This window comes from Condylura cristata, unplaced genomic scaffold (assembly GCF_000260355.1).
Source record: "Condylura cristata isolate star-nosed mole 26May11 unplaced genomic scaffold, ConCri1.0 scaffold00011, whole genome shotgun sequence".
Lineage (NCBI taxonomy): Eukaryota > Metazoa > Chordata > Mammalia > Eulipotyphla > Talpidae > Condylura > Condylura cristata.
Window position 1 is genome coordinate 14160189 of NW_004567112.1, and position 22024 is coordinate 14182212.

Here is a 22024-nt window from a genome sequence, read left to right on the forward strand (position 1 = left end):
AGCTAATTTTCTATTAAAATGTAAATCTAAGATTTATTCTATCTCTAGACTTTTTTTTTTTTTTATTAAAAGTCTGTCAGGATACCTGTATGAGTACCCTGTTAGCAAGTAAATAGTTCATAGTAGGTCATTTGGGGGTCAGGAAGGACAGATGCAATTATGACTGGCAAACAAAAAGAATAGGTAGCCTCGTGACCAAAATCACCATTGGCCATCCTCCTATATTGTAAAACCTACATGTAACTAGTGTTACTGTAAAGTAGGATATATCCTTCACTAGTAAAATATGAAATCTCATTCATTTTAGAAAGACACAGAGTACCCCGAATGAGAGGGTTCTGTTCTGAGTATAGTATTCACACATGAGAGAGAATTGTCCTAAGAGGGCCTGTCCACGTGCATGCAAAGTCCAGAGAAAGTCAGTTACTAGACTTTCACATTCGTTCCTCTTCCCTGTTACCTGCAAGCGCAAACGGCAATGAGTGCCAAAGATTTTATATCCAGGCACTTTTATTATGCCCATAATAGCATCCTCCTGGGTTAGCTGGCAGCTCGTCTTCATTTTATTTCCATTGATTATTTAATCATTCATGAAAGCCCCTCTTCCCTGCAGCACTCTGCTATTCCATAGAACCCAATCATAGATCCATTTTTACAGCACCAGTGTGGGGCTTCATGTATCCCTCCACTCTTAAGACAGCGGTCGGTTTAAGAGGACAGGGTGTTTCACCGGGTTTTCTTTATTCCAGATGTTTGCCCTTGAGAAATTGATCGATGTTTTTGTTTGCCATTATCCTGACTCTTTGACTATTTTAAAAATTCAAATCAGGCCCTCCCTGGTGCGCAGCCGGTTAAAGCACAGCACTAAGAAGCGTAAGCCACTTCCGCATGAGTTCGATCCCCGCCTACCCGGGAGGTGACCACATGGCACGGCAGACCTCTCCTGACCCGCCCGCTGCTCCCCTCAGCAGTGTACTTCGTCGTCGATCTGCCTGTTCAGCTCCCCCCTCTGTCCCTGGTGAATCCTCTCACCCTCCGCATCTCTGGTCTGTACTCCAGTTCTGTATGAATAAATAAAAAGAAAAAAATTCAAATCAGATCTTGCTAACATGCAGAAACTGAGATCCATCAGTGAGCAACCCATTGTTGGCAGGAAGCACGGGCAGGAAAATCACCTGCATCGAAGTGTGTTTGCCACATTGCATTTTTGCTATAATGCTGGCTATCTTACTCCCAGATTTATTTTAGGACTAGGTTTGTTCTCTGTAAGACCAAACTCGTTTTCACGTGCACTGTTATGTAGAAGCACCCACTTCTGCTTCCACTTTCTCTCCCCTCTTCCTTACCATCTCTTCTTGCTCTCTCCTCCTCCTATGCCCTGCCTCTCTCTCGTTTTAGCAATAACCATGGAAGGCAAAGTGTAGGTAGGACACATGCTAAAAACATTATTATGCAATTAGAATAGAGAACAAAGGTTAAATCTCTTGGCATTTTAGCAACACATTGCTATTGATTCTTGATATTTTAAAAACACACACAAAAATTTCATAAAATTTCTGGATAATAAATGCACATATTTTTCTTACCTGTGTATAGGGGAGGTGTTTGGATCTCCTTCCCTGAAGCATGGACTGTAAGCCATCACTGCTTTTTTTTTTTTTTAAGATTTATTTATTTGTGCATACAGAACTGGGGTACAGTCTAGAGGCTCAGGGGTGGCGAGAGGTTTCACCAGAGACAGAGTGGGAGCAGAACAGGCAGACTGAGGAAGTACACTGCTGAGGGGAGCAGCGGCCAGGTCAGGAGAGGTCTGCCGCGCCATGTGGTCACCTCGGGGACAGGCGGGAATAGAACTCATGCGGAAGTGGTTTCAGATTCTTAGTGCTGTGCTTTAACCCACTACGCCACCAGGGAGGGCCCATCACTGTCTTTTTTTAAGAGTGTTAATGGAGATGGAGAAACATTTTATTGACTTTTTCATACTGGGCATTGTAAGAGGTTACACTGAACTTTACATCTGTACTGTTGCCTAAGGCACAATACTAGAATTTTGAAATTGATAATGAGATTAGATGGAAATATCACATACAACAACATGTTAGTGGCAGATAAAACCTCATTACACAGAAATTCTAGCATTGAATCCTTAATATAACAAAGTGCGTTCTGTGTTGTAATTGGGAGTAATTAAAAATGAAGTCTATGATGAATGGTCCATATATTTTCTAACTTGTTGTGCCACTAGGGAGGGCCATGACCCTTACTTTTTCTTTGCTTCTAGACATAAAGTGGAAATTTCTGTAAAGAAAGACAATACCAAGCCAGCAATTCCAGTTGCAGATTTCCTCACTAGGGCAGGTCTGTATGCAGAGGGCAGAGGCATCAACTGAAGTACATTTCCAAGCTTTGTCCACCATGTAGCACTGACTACTTTAATTTCTTCAGTGATATTTTTCTGGCAGAAAAACCTTTTCAGAAAAGGTTATCTTCTCTGAAACTGATTAAATTATGCAGCTTGCTCAAAATTCCAGTTTGGAGTAGAGTTATAACCAGTTCACAGAGGGCTAAAGTGAAGGAGGGTAGCAGGAATGCAATATTCTCTTACTGCACCTGGTGTCTCATTTTATCCATCCATGAGCTTACATGTGTGCATACATATTGACCTTTTTTAAAAAATAATTAAAACCATGGCATGGCCCCTATTCACCAATGTAGCGCACACACACTTCCATGTCCTATCAGTGCACAGTTGACTGTTATGCCGTGCTGTGGTTTTCCTTATTAACATAATCTAAGCTTCTCTCTTCCAGTATATCACAACAGCCTGGTAAATGAATGCAACCACAAATAACTCTTGCTGAGTTAGTAAACAACAACAACAACAACAATTTACAAGCTCCTCATACCGAAAGTAGTGTTTTGCTGTCTTTTCTGACCCATGGAATTTTTATAATAACATAATTAACTGGTTCACAAAATAAGTCACTGGGACAGAAGAAATTCAACTTAAAAAATAAATAAATAAACAGATAAACCAAACCACAATATGCCCTAGAAAACTGGCTCTAAATTTGAGGCTCTCAGAGGACGTGAATAAGGTGGGCAGCAAAGTCTGGATCGGTCACTGGGCTATGGTAGAGTTTTTTGGAAAGTGAGTGCCTTGGTGGTAGGTGTGGTGAGATAACTTACATCTGAAGAAGTGTGAACCTATAACTCTGAATACTATTTGGAGCTGTAAAACAACATCACCTCAATAAAAACAGAGAACACAAAAAAAAGCTTTGTCTTATTCCATAGTCTCTAATCTTTTCTACTGTTCAGTGTTGGTGAGCTGCACTTAGTTAAATTTAAGAAGAATAAGGAGAGGGATATTGTTGACTTGGATTGTTGTAGAAATGTAATAGACAGGGCCCTATGATTAATGGCAAGTATGTTAATCTAGAAGTAAAAGATGATGAGGGCCCTGTAAAAACTCTGCCATTTCTAGCCATCTGACAATAGACACGAGTCTCTTAGACCTTTGGGGTCTCTCAAATCTTAGATATGATTAGAGAAAATAGCATTTAACATGCATAGAATTATTCTGATAGTTAAATGAGATAATTTATGTCAAAACAAGCAGTCTATAAGCTGCAAAATGAAATAAATGTATAGCAATGTAGTAAAATGTATAGATAAAGATGATCGTCTTGGATTAGAACAAACGAGAGCGTGCGCACTTCCAAGGATTTGAGGTCTAGGAGATGTTTGCTGGTGTTTTCTGTTCAGATCTCTCTGGAAGTGATCTCAGTGACATGCAGCTTTGAATTATTGTATTTGGCTTAGAAACAAGGCTCTCAAGGTATGTTCAGGTCAGAACGTTACTCTGCCCCTATCTCTTTCTATCAGTTGTTTCCTCTCTCCAAATACCACTTTTTTAACCTTTAAAACTGAGTCAATATTATCTACTTTATAAACTTATTCTCAGCATTGAAGGAGAAGCACTTGACTGGTATAGATTAAAATCTCATAAAGTGTACTCATTATTGCTATTCCACTCCTCTCCATTTCTTCTCCAGCTGGGTGTGACTGGGGATAAAACTCCTGTTTTAGTATATCTAGGAATCTGATCCTAGTTCTGAGAGGACCATGGCAAATGGGCATTAATCAACAAATGGCTTCCTCTGGGGTAACAGAATGACAGTGGCTCACTATCTTATGTGGGGCAGGACCTTTCTGATCAATGAGGCTTTTACAATGTTGATATTGCTACTGATGATCCACAGTGCCTTTCTTGGAATTTATAGAAAGAAACACCATGACCTGCAATCTTTAAAATAAGAGGAAAAGAAACTGACACAGGATTTTGTGGGTTTTGTTTGAGTATAACCAAGATCCTTTTACTTGGCTTTAACATTGAACTTCATGTTAAGCATGAACAGCTAATGGTTATTTTCCTGTTTACCTGCTTCTAACCGGCAATGGAAGACTTTGAGGGGAATTAGCATAAAGCACAGAAAAGGAAGATTATATTTGATTCAACATCACTCGACCCCTTCCCCCATCCTGCTTCCACATGGCAATCAGAGGAACACTTTACAGGTGTGAGATTATACCAACCAGCCCTTCTACATACTATGGGCTTAGTTTGGTCCCCGTAAAGTTGCCATGATGAAACCCTAGTGAATTTGAAGAGAGACTCTAAGAAAGCTATGTTAGGATTTCCCTTCTCTCCCTCATCTCCAGCCACAGTAATGTCTACCAGATGATTTTTTAAATTTCCTTTTCAGCTTTTATAAGTATCCAACTTTATCTTATTAACTGACTACTTGTTAATTATTCGTCCCTTCTCCCTAGAATGGAGCTCACTGAGCTCAGGGCTGTCTATCTTGTTGTGTGTCCTCTCTCTCAGCATCCAGCAAGGTGCCACACACTTGAGCTGCACAGTGTGTGTGTACTGAATGTTGAGTCAATAAATGTGTGCATTCTTTTCTGTCCTTTGCACAGAATCCCCAGCATTGCCTAACCCAGCTCATGCCCTAGATTGTGAGTTTAGATACGTGTCCTATTCACTCAAAGCTTTTACAAAATTATGACAGTTCTTCCCACAGGTACAATTGTATTTCCTCTCGAATTAGACTTTCTATTTTGGAAGCTTAATCAAATGAAAAAAACATTGACCACCCCATTATATTGCAAATTGAAATCAAAATCAATAACTTTTAGTTCTATTTTCAAGCCACCGACCTTACAGAAAGTGTAGCCTGTTTGGGGACTATACAAAAAAGGGAAGAATTGTTGTTTATAAAAGGAAAGTGATGTATGATTTAAAAACTGATCTTATAAAAGATGCAGGCTGGTTTTGAATAACTTGTATTACACTAAGACTTTACCAGGAGATAATGATTTCTCTCTTCCATAAAGGTATGAGTGGAAAGTAATGTGGGAGTATGATGGGCAGAAACCTAGGAGAGGCACTGCAGCCCGACGACTCTGAAACCCAAGCTTGTTGGGTATAAACCACTAAACCCCTGCTGATGTAATTCACATCTCCGGCCATCTTCAACACAGGAAAGTGATGTGCCAGATTGAATTATAAATTCTGGCTTTGTTGTTTTAAGGTGCCTCCAATCTCTTATCAAATCTCTTATCTACCTCTGTTCCTGAAAGTTGTGCAAGCTTAAACCTGCTGATTCTAATGCCAACGTGATGTTATTTTTATAGCAAGTGTTTACATAGAAAATACTCTCCGGCTTTCACAGAGGAAGACCTGAAGTTCATCTCTTCCTTTATTTCATTACCCTGTGACTAAGCTCTGTTTCAATATCAAACAAGGGAGAATGATCTGAATCTAATAGAATAGATATCGGTCACAGAGACAAATTAGCTAGATCTCGATGAGCAAACGTGGGTTCTCAACCAATATGCTAACAGGATCTTCCTCCTGGGTCATTAAATTATCTTTTTTCCTCACCAATACTCATATTTAATTTTAATACTTTGCAGAAGATTGCATTACATTATGTTGGAGATTTAGCATTCCTGTTGGAACCTGTTGGAGCTGGATGGAACAAACAGGTTTGTTCTGGTAGTAGCCAATTTAAAATGGTTTGATGAATTCAAGCCCTCTGGAGTCAGTGCAAGCAAATTTGGGCTTGTTGGAACCAGTTCAGACCAATTCATGATGGTTGGAGATATCTGGAGCTGAGTCCAGTTGGACCCAGCTGGAGTTGGTTCTAGCTAGAACAAGTCATTTGTGTCTGGTGCATGTAAGTTGTAGCTGATTCTAGTCAGAATGATCTAGTTGCGACTGGCTGGATCTGGTTTGAGTAGGTTGGGGCCAGCAGAAGACTGTGGGATCTGGATGGTATTGGCTGGAACTGGTTTTAGCCAGCTGGAGCCAGCTGCACCTGGTTGTATCTGTATGGAAATAGTTCAAGTGTTTCAAACTGGATCATGCTTGTAGGAAATAGCTGAATCTCCTTTGACCAGGACAGAACTGGTTGCAGCTCTTTGGGTAATTTTAAAACAAGTTGAACTGGTCAAAGTAATTGGAACTGGTTAGATACAGATGGTGCTTGTTGGAGTCAGTTGTACCTGGATGGATTTGATTTGAACCAGTTAAACCCAGTTTGAACTAGATTGCATTGGTTAGAGTTGGTTGAATCTGTCCATAGCTATTTGGAGCCACTTGCAAATACCTGTGGGTATTTGAAACTGATTAGAGATCAAGCTTAACTGAGCCAGTTGAAGCTGTTTGAATCTCAGTATGTAGGCTTGGAGCAAGTTGCAGACATTTGGAATCATGTTGTTGTGTTAAGATCTTGTTGAACTGGTTTCAACCTGCTAGAACTGGTTGGAACTATCAGGATGATCTGATGAAAAGGTAAATTCAGAAAGAACATGCTAAAGTGGTCTTTCAATTGACTGAATCAAGTTGGAAATGGTTTGATATAGTTGGAACTGGTTTTATCCAGTTGGTTGGAGTGAATTTGATCCTGTTTGAAATGACTGAAACTGGTTTGATCTGCTTGGAGCCAGGTGGAATCAGATTAAACTCCCTAAAGTGGATTAAATAACCAGCTGGGATGAGTAGGATCTAGCATAAACTGGTTGAAACCAGTATGAACTGGCTAGAACTGGATTGTTCTGGTTGGGACAAGCTGGAAGTGGTTTTGAAGTGGTCTGAACTGTTTGGCTATAGCTGGAACAGGTTTCTTCCTGTTTGAACCATTTGGAAATTTTTGAACCAACTGGTTGGTTGTGGCTGGAACTGGTATTAACTATCTGAAACTGGTGGGAACCAATTTGATCCAGTTATAACCTGCCAGTACCAGTTTGAATCCACTGCAAACTGTTTAAGCCTGCTGATGTTTTAATCTAGTTTCAACAAGTTGGAACCTGATCCAATTGTGTCTGAAACCCATTTTATTAAGTTTCAACTAGCTGTTGAACCAACTGGAAAACTGTAACCCAGTTTCAATCAGTTAGTAATGCTTTCATCTAGTTTGAATAGACTGAAATAAATTTGAGCCATTTGGCACCTTTTTTTTTTTTTTCTGTTAACTGGTTGAATCTACTTTAATCCATATTGACTCAGATGGCACTGGAATGAGCTGCAGTTGTGTGTGGATGTGTGAGCCATTTTGATCTGGCTTGAACCAGCAGAAAATGATTTGATCTAGTTTGAACTTGTTAAAATAGTTCTCAACAAGCAGGACTATGTTCACTTGTTCTGACCAGATGGAGCCAGTTTTATTCAGATTTTGATAGTTTGATCTGGATCACCCAGATGGAAACTGTTTACTCTAGACTGAACCAGACTGAACCAGATTGAACTATTTTAAACTGGCTAAAACTTATTTATAATATTTAGAACATTTTTTTATTGTTGAACCAGTTTGAACTAACTGGGACCAGTTTGACCTGGCAGACCCTGTTTGATCTTGTTAGAAATGGCTGGAACTACTTTGAACCAGCAAGAACTGGTGGAACAGAGTTTAACTAAGTCTGCTCCAGCTGGAACCAGTTGGACCTTGTTTCAGTCATTTGTAACCATTGGAGCATTTTGGAAATGTTTGAACCCATTTGAATCTGTTGGAGCTGCTTGGCAGCAGTCGAGGATCCCTTTGGGGTATGTTCAAGTCTACTAGCACCAAGTAGATCTTGGTGAATCCAATGGGCTACAACCACTTGGATGGTCATAAACTGGCTCCAACTAGTTCTAGCTGCACCAACCAGCTGAAACCATCTTTCACACTTGTACATAGTAGAGAAGACTTTAGCTTATAGGATACTTAGCACACACAAACATTTTACCTATTCATTGAATAACAATATAAACCACTTTCTGTAAATTTAAATGCTACATTCATTTCATGTTTGTTTCATCCCACTCCACCTACCCTCTGGTCAATGCATGTCGAAGTAAAGCATTTATTTGATTTGATCAAAGAGATGCTGATTTATTTTCTTTGACAAACATAAAAAAAAAAAAGCTAATACCCTAGACATATCTCTCACCTTTAACCGTGAATAATAACAGTGTCCTCTGATAAGTACAAAAAAAAACTGGCAAAATAATGGGCTGCTGAAAAAATATGTGTGATATGTGTGGAGAAGAAAAAATAAAACCTTTAAATTTGTAAAAGACTGAGAGATGCAATATATTTTTTCACCCTGGCAACGATATCTGCTGAGGAGAACATAGTATATCTCTCGCTCTCTCTTTTTTCCTTCCTTTTCCCCTGAAGAAACAATTCTCTAGGAATAGGAAGGGTATTTTTTTTTCCCATTAAACAGAAAATCATTGCAGTTTTGCAGTAATGCTAAAAATAATCTACTACTAAAATGTATTCTATTTGTAAATATGCAATACTCTTGGCATATGTATCAGAAAAACCAGCAGGGTTGTTTTCCCTGCCTTTATTTTCACTTACAGGAATTATCCCTATAGTAGGTTGACAATAACTTTCAATCCAACTTTTTTAAATAGATGGCAAGACTTTTAAAGGACTTGAATCTTCTCTGTATATAAGGAAATAAGTTCTAAAAGATAAAAATCATGACCTGTGTTACTCATTTAAACCTGGGGTGTAAGATGAATGACTGAATCCTTACTACCTATATGTAATCACTTGATTTTTTTCCCTCTGCTAATAATGTGTATATTTCCCTCTAGTTCATAAATATGAAAGATGCAGATCTCTGCAGCTACTTATTTCCATAATCCTTTATTTTGAAATGCTCTTTAAAGTAAGTTGACATAGTATTGTCACTGTGTGATCAGACCAGATTTCAAACCTATTAGATTTTTGTGTATTTCTCCTAAGTGTACTATAAAGTTCTGTAATTGGATATAAAGTAGTATTTGTCAGTCTAATATAAAAAATAAGAATAACTAATTCTACTCCAGTGTGCTATTTTTCTAAAATAATTTAGCGCATTGTATTTCAAAACAATTCTTAATTTACTATTTTTGTTCTTCATGTATTTTATATTTTAGTCTAATAAAAGACTGTGGTGCTTAAAACCTGTAAGTATCACAAAGGATTTATTCTTTTTCAAACATTCTTGTTTACTGCATAGCTTAATCTCAGTGGCTTGTCTAGTATTTACAGACAGCATTCACCCTAAGCACTGATTCTAGAATGAGGTAGTGATTCTGATCCTCTTAAATCCTAAAATTATAATCTTACTCCAGAAGAATTTGTATGTATTTGTTCTTATGATGATCTGTGTTTATCAGAAAAGATACCACTTTTATTTCTGCAATTTCTCAAAAAAATATAAAAATATTTCATATTTACTGTCGATGGATATTCTAAGCGTGTGTTATTTAGGGACCTAGTCCAATATATATATTGGATATATATGATAATTTCTTATAACAATATGGGGTGGTGAAGAACTCTAGTATAGCTACTGCTACTCAAATGAGGAAGAGGGAGATGTGAGAAGTTAGCAGCTGTGGCCATGTACTAACTTGGAATTTGGTAGATGACTGTCGCAGGCTACCTGATTTAATGCTCAAAGTAGCTATATCCTATGGATAGCTAGTATGAGCCATGTTTTTCTGTGATACAACTGACTTAGGTGACTTGTATATAGCAACACAGCTTGTGGACAGAAGAGCCAAGATTTGAACCTAGATTCTTTCTCTACAAACTACTCTGTATCACCGCTACATACTACCTAAACACTACCTTTTCCATTGCTTTTATGGACAGAACCCAAAATACAAAACATAGTTTTCTTCCTGGGACTTTTCCCAAGAAGTGGCTCCCACTTTTTATATATTCCTGTAATTCATTAATTAGTCATTTACCATGTAGTATAAATGATCAGTTGAAAGGCTTTTCTCATGAATAAAACACATTTAATGAATCAGTAACTATTTTAAGAAAATTATTTCTCCTATTCTTAACTTTTTAAACCATCATTACAAACATGTAAATATAATTATAAAAGTTTCTAGACTCTTGACGAGTGAGAAAGAGGGGGGTAAACATATTCTGAGAGGTAGTTTAATGATGTAAAGAGCACTACAATTTTAAACATTCTTGAGTAAGGTTTTCAAAAATTTTAACTTCTAATCTGAAAAATCATATTTAGGTCATGTTTCATGTTTCTGCTATTTTGGAAGGGAAAAACACCTTCCTATGTCAGAAAAGGTTATTAGAATTCATTTATAAACTATATCCTGCAGCAATCAGGGCTTCTATTGCAGAAATCCAACAACTACTAATTTAGTGAAGAAGATTTTATCAGTTCATGAAATTAAGAAAGACTGTGGTGAATAAGCAGAATAAAGAAGGGTCATAGGAATGGAGGTCAACAGCACGGCAATCTGGGTGCCATTCGGGAAGGATCTGTCTCTTCAACTCCACCCACATTTCCTCTCTACAATTTTGCCCAACCGCCACTGTGTTGGGTCATTCCCGTTCACATAGAGAAGCATTTTCTTTTCTTTTCTTTTTTTTTTAAACATCTGGGGTGGATGACTATTGCAGTTTCAGTTTAGCAATTCCTGAAAGAGTTTCTTTTACTTTGGTCTATATATGACTCCCAACGATGGAGTCTAATGGAGTCTCCTAGATTTGAATGACTAATCACTGTTACCAGGAGGATGAGTGCTGTGATCCTACAGGCCTGACATGCCTGCCAGTCTATCTGATCAGGTGTGCAGAACAGACAGGAGAGCATGTTGGGCAAGGGAATTCAAAAGGGCTGGTTACCATGATCTAGTAAAATCAGAAAGCTCTCTGATGGCAGGTAATTAACAATCTTCCTTCATTGTCTTCTCCACTCTCCAAGACATAATGTTACCTTAATTTATTTGTTTTTAAAGATATAAATTTCCTTTTGATATTTTTTCTAATTAAAAGTCATATTTAAGAATACATTAGTATAGCTTACATCTTGAATAAAAACATAAAAAATATTTAGCCACAGATGTTCTATGAGGCATTCACAACTTGCCTTTGCTATACGATTCACGCTATTTTTCTTCTGAAATGAAAGAAGGCAGTTGATGGTGATAAACTTCTTAATCAAGTGTTCACAATTCAGTATCATACCTTTCTGGGATATTGGCATTTTATTCTGTTCTCTGTCAATGTGCTGTCAATACAATAAAGCCTATTTATAGTCTACCTACCATTAATCTCTAAGAAATGTAGTGCAATTTTTCAATTTCTACTTCAATATTATGTCGTTTTACCCAGAACACCTTATCCTCCATTTTCCCCAGAGCTTTAAAAAATAGTAAAGGGGGCTGCATGCATTCATGTTTGCTTGTTTTTTTTTTTTTCAGAATTCTGAAATGTTTAAGACAAATTAGTGAGCAAAACTCAGAATATTTATTCAGTTGGCTCTAATTCCATTGGGTACTGATAATCCCTCCTGTGGTACTAATTAAATGTTTTCTTCAACTAAATGGCAAATAAAATGATGAAAGTAACTTCCATTAAAAAAAAAAAATGCATATGGCTCACAGGACCAGAATATACTTTGCTGACAAGAGAAGCTTATGGCTTTTATTCTCTTATGCATAGTCTCATTAAAGAGTAATCATAAGTGTAAGAAAACTAGTTATTGACAGGAGATAGTCCTGTCTTTGATTTAAATTTCTTATGTTTCTGGAAGTTGTGTCCATAAGTAATTTTTTTTTTTTTAAGATTTGTTTATTTATACATACAGAACTGGGGTACAGGCCAGTGGTGAGGGGAGGTAAGAGGATTCACCAGAGACAGAGTGGGGATCAGAACAGCAGATGGACAAAGAACACTGCTGAGGGGAGCAGCTGCCGGGTCAGGAGAGGTCTGCCGGGCCATGTGGGTCACCTCAGGTCGGTGATCGATATTGTGCTGAAGTGGATTTAGCTTCTTAGTGCTGCATTACCCACTGCGCCACCAGGGAGGGCCCTCCATATGTAATTCTTAACCACACTAAGCCTCAACTGTAACTTATCTAATATGATGTCATATATGAACATTCTAATTCCTTTCCCACTCAATTATTATTGAGAGAAAATGACATGATATGTAAAAAAAAAAAAGTCTTTTGTCTTCATCGCAGCATTATTCACAAAAGCTCAGATATGGATAACTTTCATGTTCTTCAATATTCATTTCATGGAAGTGGAAATGAGCCCCCAATATCTTGGTGTGACGGCACCAGAAGGCAAAGATCATGAGCAAACTTAACCTCTGTCCCACACTGTACAAAATATGAACCAACAAGAGTACAGATAACTCTTGGGGATCCTGATTTCAGTTGTCTTGATTATATACTCACAAGTAGGCTGGCTGGATCACGTGGTAGTATTTATGTTGCGGACTCTCCATACTGATCTTCATAAGACCGCTTCTTTTTCCATTTCCATCAATGCACATGGGGTTTCCATTCCCTATAAGTTACCAGCACTCCTTATCTTTTCTTTGTTGGCTTGTTCATTATGATAACAGCTGTCTTCACAGGTATGAGGTGATGTCTTATTGTGCTTTTGATTTGCATTTCCCAGATGACTGGAGATATTGAACACATTTTCATACACCTGTTGTCCATTTGTATGTCTTTGAAAAACTGACCTGAAGTCCTTTACTCACTTTCAAATCATGCTCTTTGTTTTGCACCATTGACTCTCTGGGTTCCAATATACCTTATTTGATTTTTACACTTTATTTGAATATTTGGTTGTCAAATGATTTTGTTCCATTTTATAGGTTGCCTTTTCACTCTATTGACTATTTCTTTTGCTGTGCAGGAGTTTTCAAGTTTGATATGATCACACTTGTCAATTTTTGCTTCTGTTGCTTGTGCTTTTGATTATTGACTTGTTTCCTTAAGTGTTACTTTCTAAATAACATATCAGTTGCCCATTTTATATCACACCTGCCTCTCCCCCTAGTACCTGTCGGCCTTTCTGCCCTATATCATCCACGGCATTTGCCATCAATCCGTGCAACATATAGACACTTTAACTTACACATTTAGTATAGATTTCCAAATATAGAATGCAAGCCCTATGTGGCTGAGCATTTTCATCTGTTTACAAAGTTATGTTGTTGGTTTCAAAAGGTAAACACATGCGCCCTCAACTGCATTTGTTTATCTATTTTTACAGCAAACATCTGTTTTAAAGTAAACACAGTTCTTGAATATTTTTATTTTGACTGGGACTTAGGGAAAATGCCTTTAGTTCTTCCCCCCCCCCCCAGCAATGTGCAGAAGGCATATTTCTAGGGTATATAAAGGATGCCAGATGGAAGTAAAAGACATGAATGAGTGTGCAGGGTGGGTGTGTGTACTTTAGGGTCATGCCACCTTATGGCCTTTGACATTATTTTATAATAGTGTTATTTATACAGACTGTACAATCTAGTGTAGTGACTCTTCATTTACTGCTCATTGAAACCTGGGAGTTTTGCTTTGTTTCTATACATTTTATATTTAAACATTGAATCAAATACTCATATAAGCAGTACATTAAAAAGAAAGCTGTTCATGCAAAATCATGTACCATAAGATTGACAGTCAAGTTGTGCTGTGGATGGTGTACCTTGTTTTATTAATTTTGGCAGGATTTTGTAAATTGGATTTATATTTCTTCATTTCTCTCAGTTTGCCTTTTTTATTACTCTCAGCTTGGACAATCAAAATAAGATGTTTGTTATATGCCTCTGCTGTGTTTGCACTTCTGTTCAGGCAATCAGAGAGCTATCCATATATTGAATCAGATTAGAAGAGAAAGTCTACCCAACACAAGTGCTGAGTAGCTTACAGCTGACCTCCCATGCTCTTTCTTTCTCATTCCTAAGGAGATTTGGGGAAAAGTGCAATGCTTTGATTAGGAATAAGGTTATAGAATAGAGGGGGTTACTGTCTAACAGGAATGATTACAGGCAGCCAGTGGACAGGAGCCACTCCAAGTCCTAACTGCGTTCACTTGATTCCAGTCTCTTTCATGCACTGGCACTACTTACGCACAACTTCAGAGCTTCTTGATTTCACCTCATTCTTATTCTACTAGAAGTTGTAGTCATACACTTATTCAAAGCCTGAACTGGCCAGATCAAAGTTACCTGGCTCAGCTTGACAGCGTCCTGCCTCATCCTTGTGCCTCTCCACTTCTCACTCTTGATGGACTTTGGATGCCACAGATTGCACTTTGTGAGCACATTTGTAAAATCCAGAAAACTTGGTCATGCAGTGACCAAGAGGTGGTGCACCACGATGGATAAATTCTGCCCTCTACCCTAAATATATGTAATGTGATATCTGGAGGACAATTGACTAAGATATACTTCATGGAATCTCTACACCTCAGCCTCAGATGCCTTCATTTCTTCCTACTTAACTCACTTTCCATTAATCCTGCTCTTTGGGATAACACTCCTGAATAATGCCACAGATGCTGTTTTGTGGGGTAAGACAGTTGGTGTTAGGGGAGACTCTTGAATGGGGATGAGCATTTGTAGCTAGATTACTATCCGATCTGATAGCCATAGAGATCTAAATGCTCATAATAAGTGGGGTGGCTATTATCACCCAGGCTTTCACTTGTGAGTAATCAGAATAAAGTGGAAGGAGGACTTTAAGGATGTGGGAGGAATAAAAAACATAAGGATAGTGATTTTTTTTCTTTATTGGGAAATGTAAAATAGGAACACAAAAGGTTGAAGACAGCCAACTGTTAAATCTAAAGCCAGCTGCCTTTGGGGCAGATGTTAAGGAGATTTTAATCTTTTTAAGCCACAACACAGACTGTACTGAAAATCAGGTCCTTGTAAGGATGATCCCTTCATATGGCATAATGCCACCAGAGGACCACATGGTCAGAGGGAAATTGACATTCCTTCCACTCGGGAAGAGAACGTATTGACACTACTCTCTATTCTGCTCTACCTGCAGTCTCCTGCTGCCACCCTTTAAGAACTTTAAAATGTTACTGTTATCATGGTAGCCTACACAATATTGTTTCAGAGCACAGACCCTTCTTTTTTTCTTTTTTCAAAAGTTTATTTTTACATCATTTTGCACATTTTTTTTTTCCATCTTGATTGTAATCCCCGCGGGTTTCCCATCACCAAATCACCCGTGTGCCACCACCATAGTCTCGTGCATTTCCCTCCCTCCCCCCCATTTTTGGTCCCATTCCCCACTCCACCCCCACAAAATGTCTCTGGTATATGGTTGTTCATTATTTTTGATATTTTCTTGCTTCCCTACGACCCAGCAATCCCACTCCTAGGTATCTACCCAAAAGACACAAAAACACTGATTGAAAAAGATACTTGTACCCCCATGTTTATTGCTGCTTTATTTACAATTGGAAAAACATGGAAGCAGCCCAAATGCCCAAAAGTAGATGACTGGATTAGAAAGATGTGGTACATATACACAATGGAATATTACTCAGCAACCAAAAAAGAGAAACACATGTCTTTTGCAGCAACTTGGGTGGAGCTGGAAAAGACCCTTCTTTTTATTATTAATATAATAGTTTATTTTTACATCATTTTGTGTATATTTTCATCTCAGTTGTAATCCCTGTGGGCTTCCCATCACCAAATCACCTATGGGCCATCACCATAGTCCTATGCATTTCCCTCCCCCCACTTGTTTTTGATCCCGTTCCCCAATCCACCCCTGTTAAATGTCTCTGGTATGTAGCTGTTCATTGTTGTTATTATTTTCTCGCTGGCCCGTTATACTCCTGCTATGACTGAAACCATCCGGTATTTTTCCTTTTTTTTCTGGCTTATTTCACTAAGTATGGTCCTCTCCACCTCCATCCTTGTTACTGCAACAGGCATTTGTTTATTTTTTGGTTACTGAGTAATATTCCATTGTGTATATGTACCACATCTTTTTAACCCAGTCATCCACTTTTGGGCATTTGGGCTGCTTCCATGTTTTCCCAATTGTAAATAATGCAGCAATAACCATCGCGGTCAGGTATCTTTTTGAATCAGTGTTTTTAGAACACAGACCCTTTTTACAGCAAAGTACCACAAACTCTTACCATAAACTCCAGCATCCAGACAGAATTGCAGAATGTAGAGTTTACTAAGTGTTTTCCCACTAACTGCTGAAATGAAGTTGACTATACCAACCGCCTCTTCTAGTAAGTATGGGTGCGGGACTCAAGAAGTGGAACTAAGCTGAGCACATTTCTTCTTGTTCCCAGAGTTGCTGCTTGGTCCTCTTGCCTTTGCCAAGTTAATGGCTGTTGATTTGGGAGAAAGAATGCTTCTCTTAAAGTCATCCCAATAACTTAATGTTGAGCCATAGCCTATTTTGTTATTACTTTGGGCTTATTTTGCCAGTGGATTTGACATAAAAAATAGTTACCATATGACTGGAATAGCTGACCCATGGAATAGGCTACACTTGGTTTCGCATAGTGGATATTGGGAAAGGATGACTTGAACCTGTGCGGTTGACATTGGCACGTTGTCCATCTCTGCTTCACACTAACAGTGGGTGAAGACTTGCCAATGTTTGACTTGAAGCTGAACTTGATGTGGTATAATCACATATGAATGGATACCTGAAACTTAGGCAGTTTAGAAGGGAAGATGACCTCTTTAAAAAGGAAGTTGAAATAGTAAACAAAGATAAATAAATAAGTGAGGGAGTAAAACAGTTAAGGACACAGATATAACAGTGCCTGGGCCATCTAACCAGGGAAGACACTACATCAGGAAGCACTAAGAGTTAGGGAAGCCAAGAATTGAAGGTGAGGTTGGTATTTTCAAGCATAGACTTCAAAGGCTGGGGATGTCACAGAGAGATGTGATGACTTTTAATGTTTCTTCCCATGTTGAGACTTGATGCTCCAGAAGTTTTAAAGATTAGAATCTATTTAGAATCTGCCTGTTTGGTGTCTTCCCCTAAATCCATTTGGGTATTATTATTAATTTTCTTGATAAACATATGGCAAGGCATACTTGATCCCTGACATAAACCTTTTCTTCATGATATATCAGGTGCACAGAAACTAAGAAAAACAAAGCACTCAAGTAACGTCTAAGATGATAATTAGGTGATGATTAACTCTCAGCTTCAAAAATACATACACTTCACGTACAGTGAGCTGGTGGATAAGCAAGATACTTAGTACAAGAAGAGCAAATAAGGAGCTGGTTATTTTTATTTATTTATTTTTCTATAGGCTAAAAAAGGAATAAACCCACCTCTGTCAGTAAAGGTAAACAACCAAGTCGATAAGCTTGTGAGGTGTTGGTTCTCAAAGAAGGAGGATTCCAGAAGCAATTATGGCCAGTACCAGGCTTTGCTGCATCACTGCATTGAGCAGCCACTGACCAAAGAGTAGAGGAAAACAAGTTCATCTTCAGTCCTCAGGTCTGAATTACAGGGAATCTGAGCTATTGAGTTTGGCAGCCTCCCTCTGCATGCACTGTTATGCTTCCATGTGATTTTGTTTCAATTGGTATCCACTGTGTGGCCTTAGAGTTATCATTGAACTTTTTAGAATTGAGAAACCTCTACTGTGCAATAAAGGACAAGAAGATTTTTTATAGCTTTATTCCACTAATCTGCTTTTAATATCTGGGATAGGCTATATTTTGAGGGTTCTTTTGAGAACTAGGTTATAAAAGCAGTGAAGATGAGTTTCAAGTACACTAAAATAATCCGAGTTTATGAACTTCTTTGAACCTACTGTCTATACTTTGAAAGTTAATACATGAAATGAACTATCTTCTCAGATTAAAATTTGAAGAGACCATTTGATATAAACTGGGCTTTTGGGCTTACTGTGAAATGGATTTTGTTTTATTCTGGATATTAAGCCTTCATCAGTCACTCATGGCTGTTTTTATTCCAGGCAAATAAGGCATTCTTAATGTTCCATCAAAATCTACCCTGATTTATCATAGCTTTGTTGTCTCTGATTCTATCTTCAAAGGATCATTGTAAAAGATACTTACAAAACAATCATTAGGGCTGGAGAGAAATGTCTCATTACTGTAATAGTGCTAAAATAAATCCATAAATAAAGCGATACTGCTGTCTTATGGCGGCAACCCACAGGTTCGAAGACCATCGGCATTGCTAAAGATGTTGCATAAGGCATCACAATGAGTGGCTGTAGTTAGAACTCCACCCGCAGTGATACCTGGGAAGTGAGATCAGGCTTTGTATGGAAGACACAGACCTTCTCAAAATCTGCCAGTGGCTTAAGCCAGCAGTTGACTTGGTCTGGGTGTATCTCAGGATCTCAACATCCAGCAGAAAAAGGAATATTTTTCTGGCTGGATTTAGGAAATTCAGCATAGGAAGCTACTAATGGAGAAGTGAGCTGAATACCAAACTCTCTGGGAGCCCTGAAGAAATGCTAGCTATGAGCATTTGCTGGTTCTATTAAACCCAGCTCTGATTAGTTCAAAATTGCAATTATTTTTATAATAATACTTTTAAAGCAGCATGCAAGAAAAATGATGTACTCTCCCCTCCCATTTGAAAACATTTTGTAGAGATTAGCAAAAGGCATTAGAGGAAAAACTGCCTCTTTTGCATCTAATTCTGAAAAGACAGGATGGCTGGGTGTTTAGACAACTTCATCAAAGTAATTACAGCTCTCTGTAAAGAACTGGACCTATTTAGATATTCTCAGCAATTATAGGGGGACTACTACTTTTCTTGGTGATCCTATAAAAATAGAGGCAAATTTTCCACTGGAGAAATGCAGATGAGCATTATATCTGGCAATAATATTAATATCTACCTCTCATGGGATGATTGGTAGAAAATCAAATGAAATTATGCATATAAAGGGTTTTCTTAACCATAAAGTAAAATCTAATTATTCTCTTCCCTTTTTTCATGCACTTGCTTCATAAATGAGAAAAAAATAGTAAAAAATAATCACTGCTCTTTCTGAAATTGACCAAGAGTCACTTCTCCATGTGACAAACTTTTGATTGTGCTAAACCATGTTTATGACCGTATTGTAATTTATCCTTCCATATTTCCTACAGTAGAGTTGATGTTTCTCTTAGTAAGTCAATATTGCTGAATGAGAAGATAGACTATATAGAATTCTTCACATAATATGCATAAACAAAAAGTATGTATTCTTTGATAAGCTTATTTTGCTTGCCATAAATAAAACTGCCAATTATCCCATAGATCCTTTTGCATACTTTAATGCTGTCCAGAGAAGAATATGGAACCATCAATATATTTTTAAACTTCAATAAATGCAATTATAACTTGGAGTTTCATAGTTAATAAAAAAAAAATGGGTATTTACTTCAAGAAAACTAAGAGCTAGTCACTAAGTCCTATGAGCTTACCATCCATCAATATCACTCTCTGTACAAAAGATCTGTGAACTAAATTGTCTTCTAAATTGCTTCTGTTTTAGTATCTAAGACCTTAGTTTTCTATCAGATCAAATGATCAGTGCATCTCAACTCATTATTTTAATCAAGAAGAAAATCAAAATCACCAAGGCTGACCTTATGTATTTAAAGTGACAATATTTTGGTGGCAAAGCCAGAGATGATACATAGATTCAGGATTCAGTTTTGTGCTAAACATAAAAAAAAAAAAAAAAACCTTGTTTGACTCTGACCCATCTCTCAAAATGTTAAAATAGTAGAGAACATATACCTCCTTGTTTACCAGGAAAAAGCTGGTAAAATAGATTATCAGTCCTTAAAAACTGAGAGGGAAGAATTGATCACAGAAGCAAATAAAGTGGATTGGATTGCTCAGCTCCCCTTCAGGCACATGGCACTATGTGAGGGGGTCATGGACAGTTCCTAGTGTCAGGCCCCTTCAGCTCTTCCTCTTTGGGTCATACCCTTTCAGCGCAATTTCTGTTTGAAATGTTTTATTATTTATCAAGAGCAACTTAATGTGGCTCCCAATGTGCTCTCAGCCTGAAGGCCTGAATCCCCCAAATTAGATCCCTGAAATGCTGCCACAAAGCTGAACCCATTTAATTTTGTCTGGTTCTATTCATTTGCATAATGAATACTGAGTTCATTTACAACTCTATGAGAACACTCCATATTAGCTAGTGGCAAAATAAAACTCATTTTTATAGCCAGTGTTTTAACTTGCATTCACCCAAAATAATGTGTGAAAATATTAAAATTGTGAAGTGAATTAAAGATAAATTTCTTTGCATAATTTCAAATATAAAAATTCAGAAATAAAAGGTAAAGTTTGTTATTCAATGTTCTTTAGTAATAAAATACAGCAGAGGTGATTCATGGAAGATCGCTAATTAGTGAGTGTTTCTCCTGCACTAGTCATTACCAGCTGGGCACTTGACCTCATAAACTAACCAGGACTTACAGTAGATGCCCAGTACAGTTGATATACAGGGCAAAGTTCCCACAAAATCAAAGAGAAAAAGCAGATGCTATATACATTAAGGTATTGGCACAGTTTTAGAAGCAACATTAACTGAGTTAAAGAATGTAGATGCAGATGACCACCTACTAAGTGTATTGATTTACATATAATTCTAAAGAGTCAAGACTCTGGTGGCAACACACAGAATAGAGGTGTAATAATCATGTATCATGGCTGAGCAATTATCACAAATTTAGAGACTTAACAAAAATTTTGTATGGGTGCATTTTAGAATTTAGACAGCGTGAACCTAGAGTGAAAAGCTGAGTTTGGTTTATTTATTGTTCTGTATATCTCCCTGCCTAGTCATGTAGTGCTTTATTCCTCCCCCAAGGCCACAAATTCTTTCAGGTAACCCTCTCCTGAAGCCAGTGTGCACTGTTAATTTAGCCCCTGAACCACTGGGGCTTCTTGTCCCAAGAAGCCAGCCTTAAAAAGGAATTTGCAGACACTTCAGATAAATAAGCAGAGAGCAACAAACTTTGTTTAAGAAAGTAAAGATTTTTAAAGGAAGAAAGCAATGTTGGAGGGGCAAGGAAGCTTTGTGAGCTCCTGCATAGATGTATTCAAGCGTATTCCTCTCCATTCTAAAGTCTCATCATCCTACTTGGAGATTGGCTCTTTCTCCTAGTGGTTCTACTCCTGTGCATCTTCCCAGCTCTTAGCTTAGAGTTTTTCTTTTCACCTCCCCATCCCTCCTCCAAGGTTTCCTAAAATGTATTGTTACAATTAGCCTTAAGTTTTAGCTTTAAAATTTACCACCCTCAGCCTTCCCTGGTGACGCAACAGGTTAGGACACAGCACTGCAAGCTAGTCACAGCCACTTCAGTGCAATTTGGATCCCCAGCCCAGAAGGTGACCCACATGGCATGGCCGAACTCTGCTGTCTTGCCCACTGCTTCCTTCAGCAGTGTACTTTATTCAATCAGCTTGTTCTGCTCCCCACTCTGTCTCTGAACCCTCTTACAGCCCCTGCCCCTGCACCTCTGGCCGGTACCCCAGTTCTGTATGCATAAATAAATAAATCTTAAAAAAAAAATAACCCCCTCATTAGCCCTCCTGGATTTTTTACCTCATCTCTGGAGTAGTCTGGTGAGCACGTAGAATTCACCTTCCTTATCCCTGGAGTATGTCTTGATTAACACCT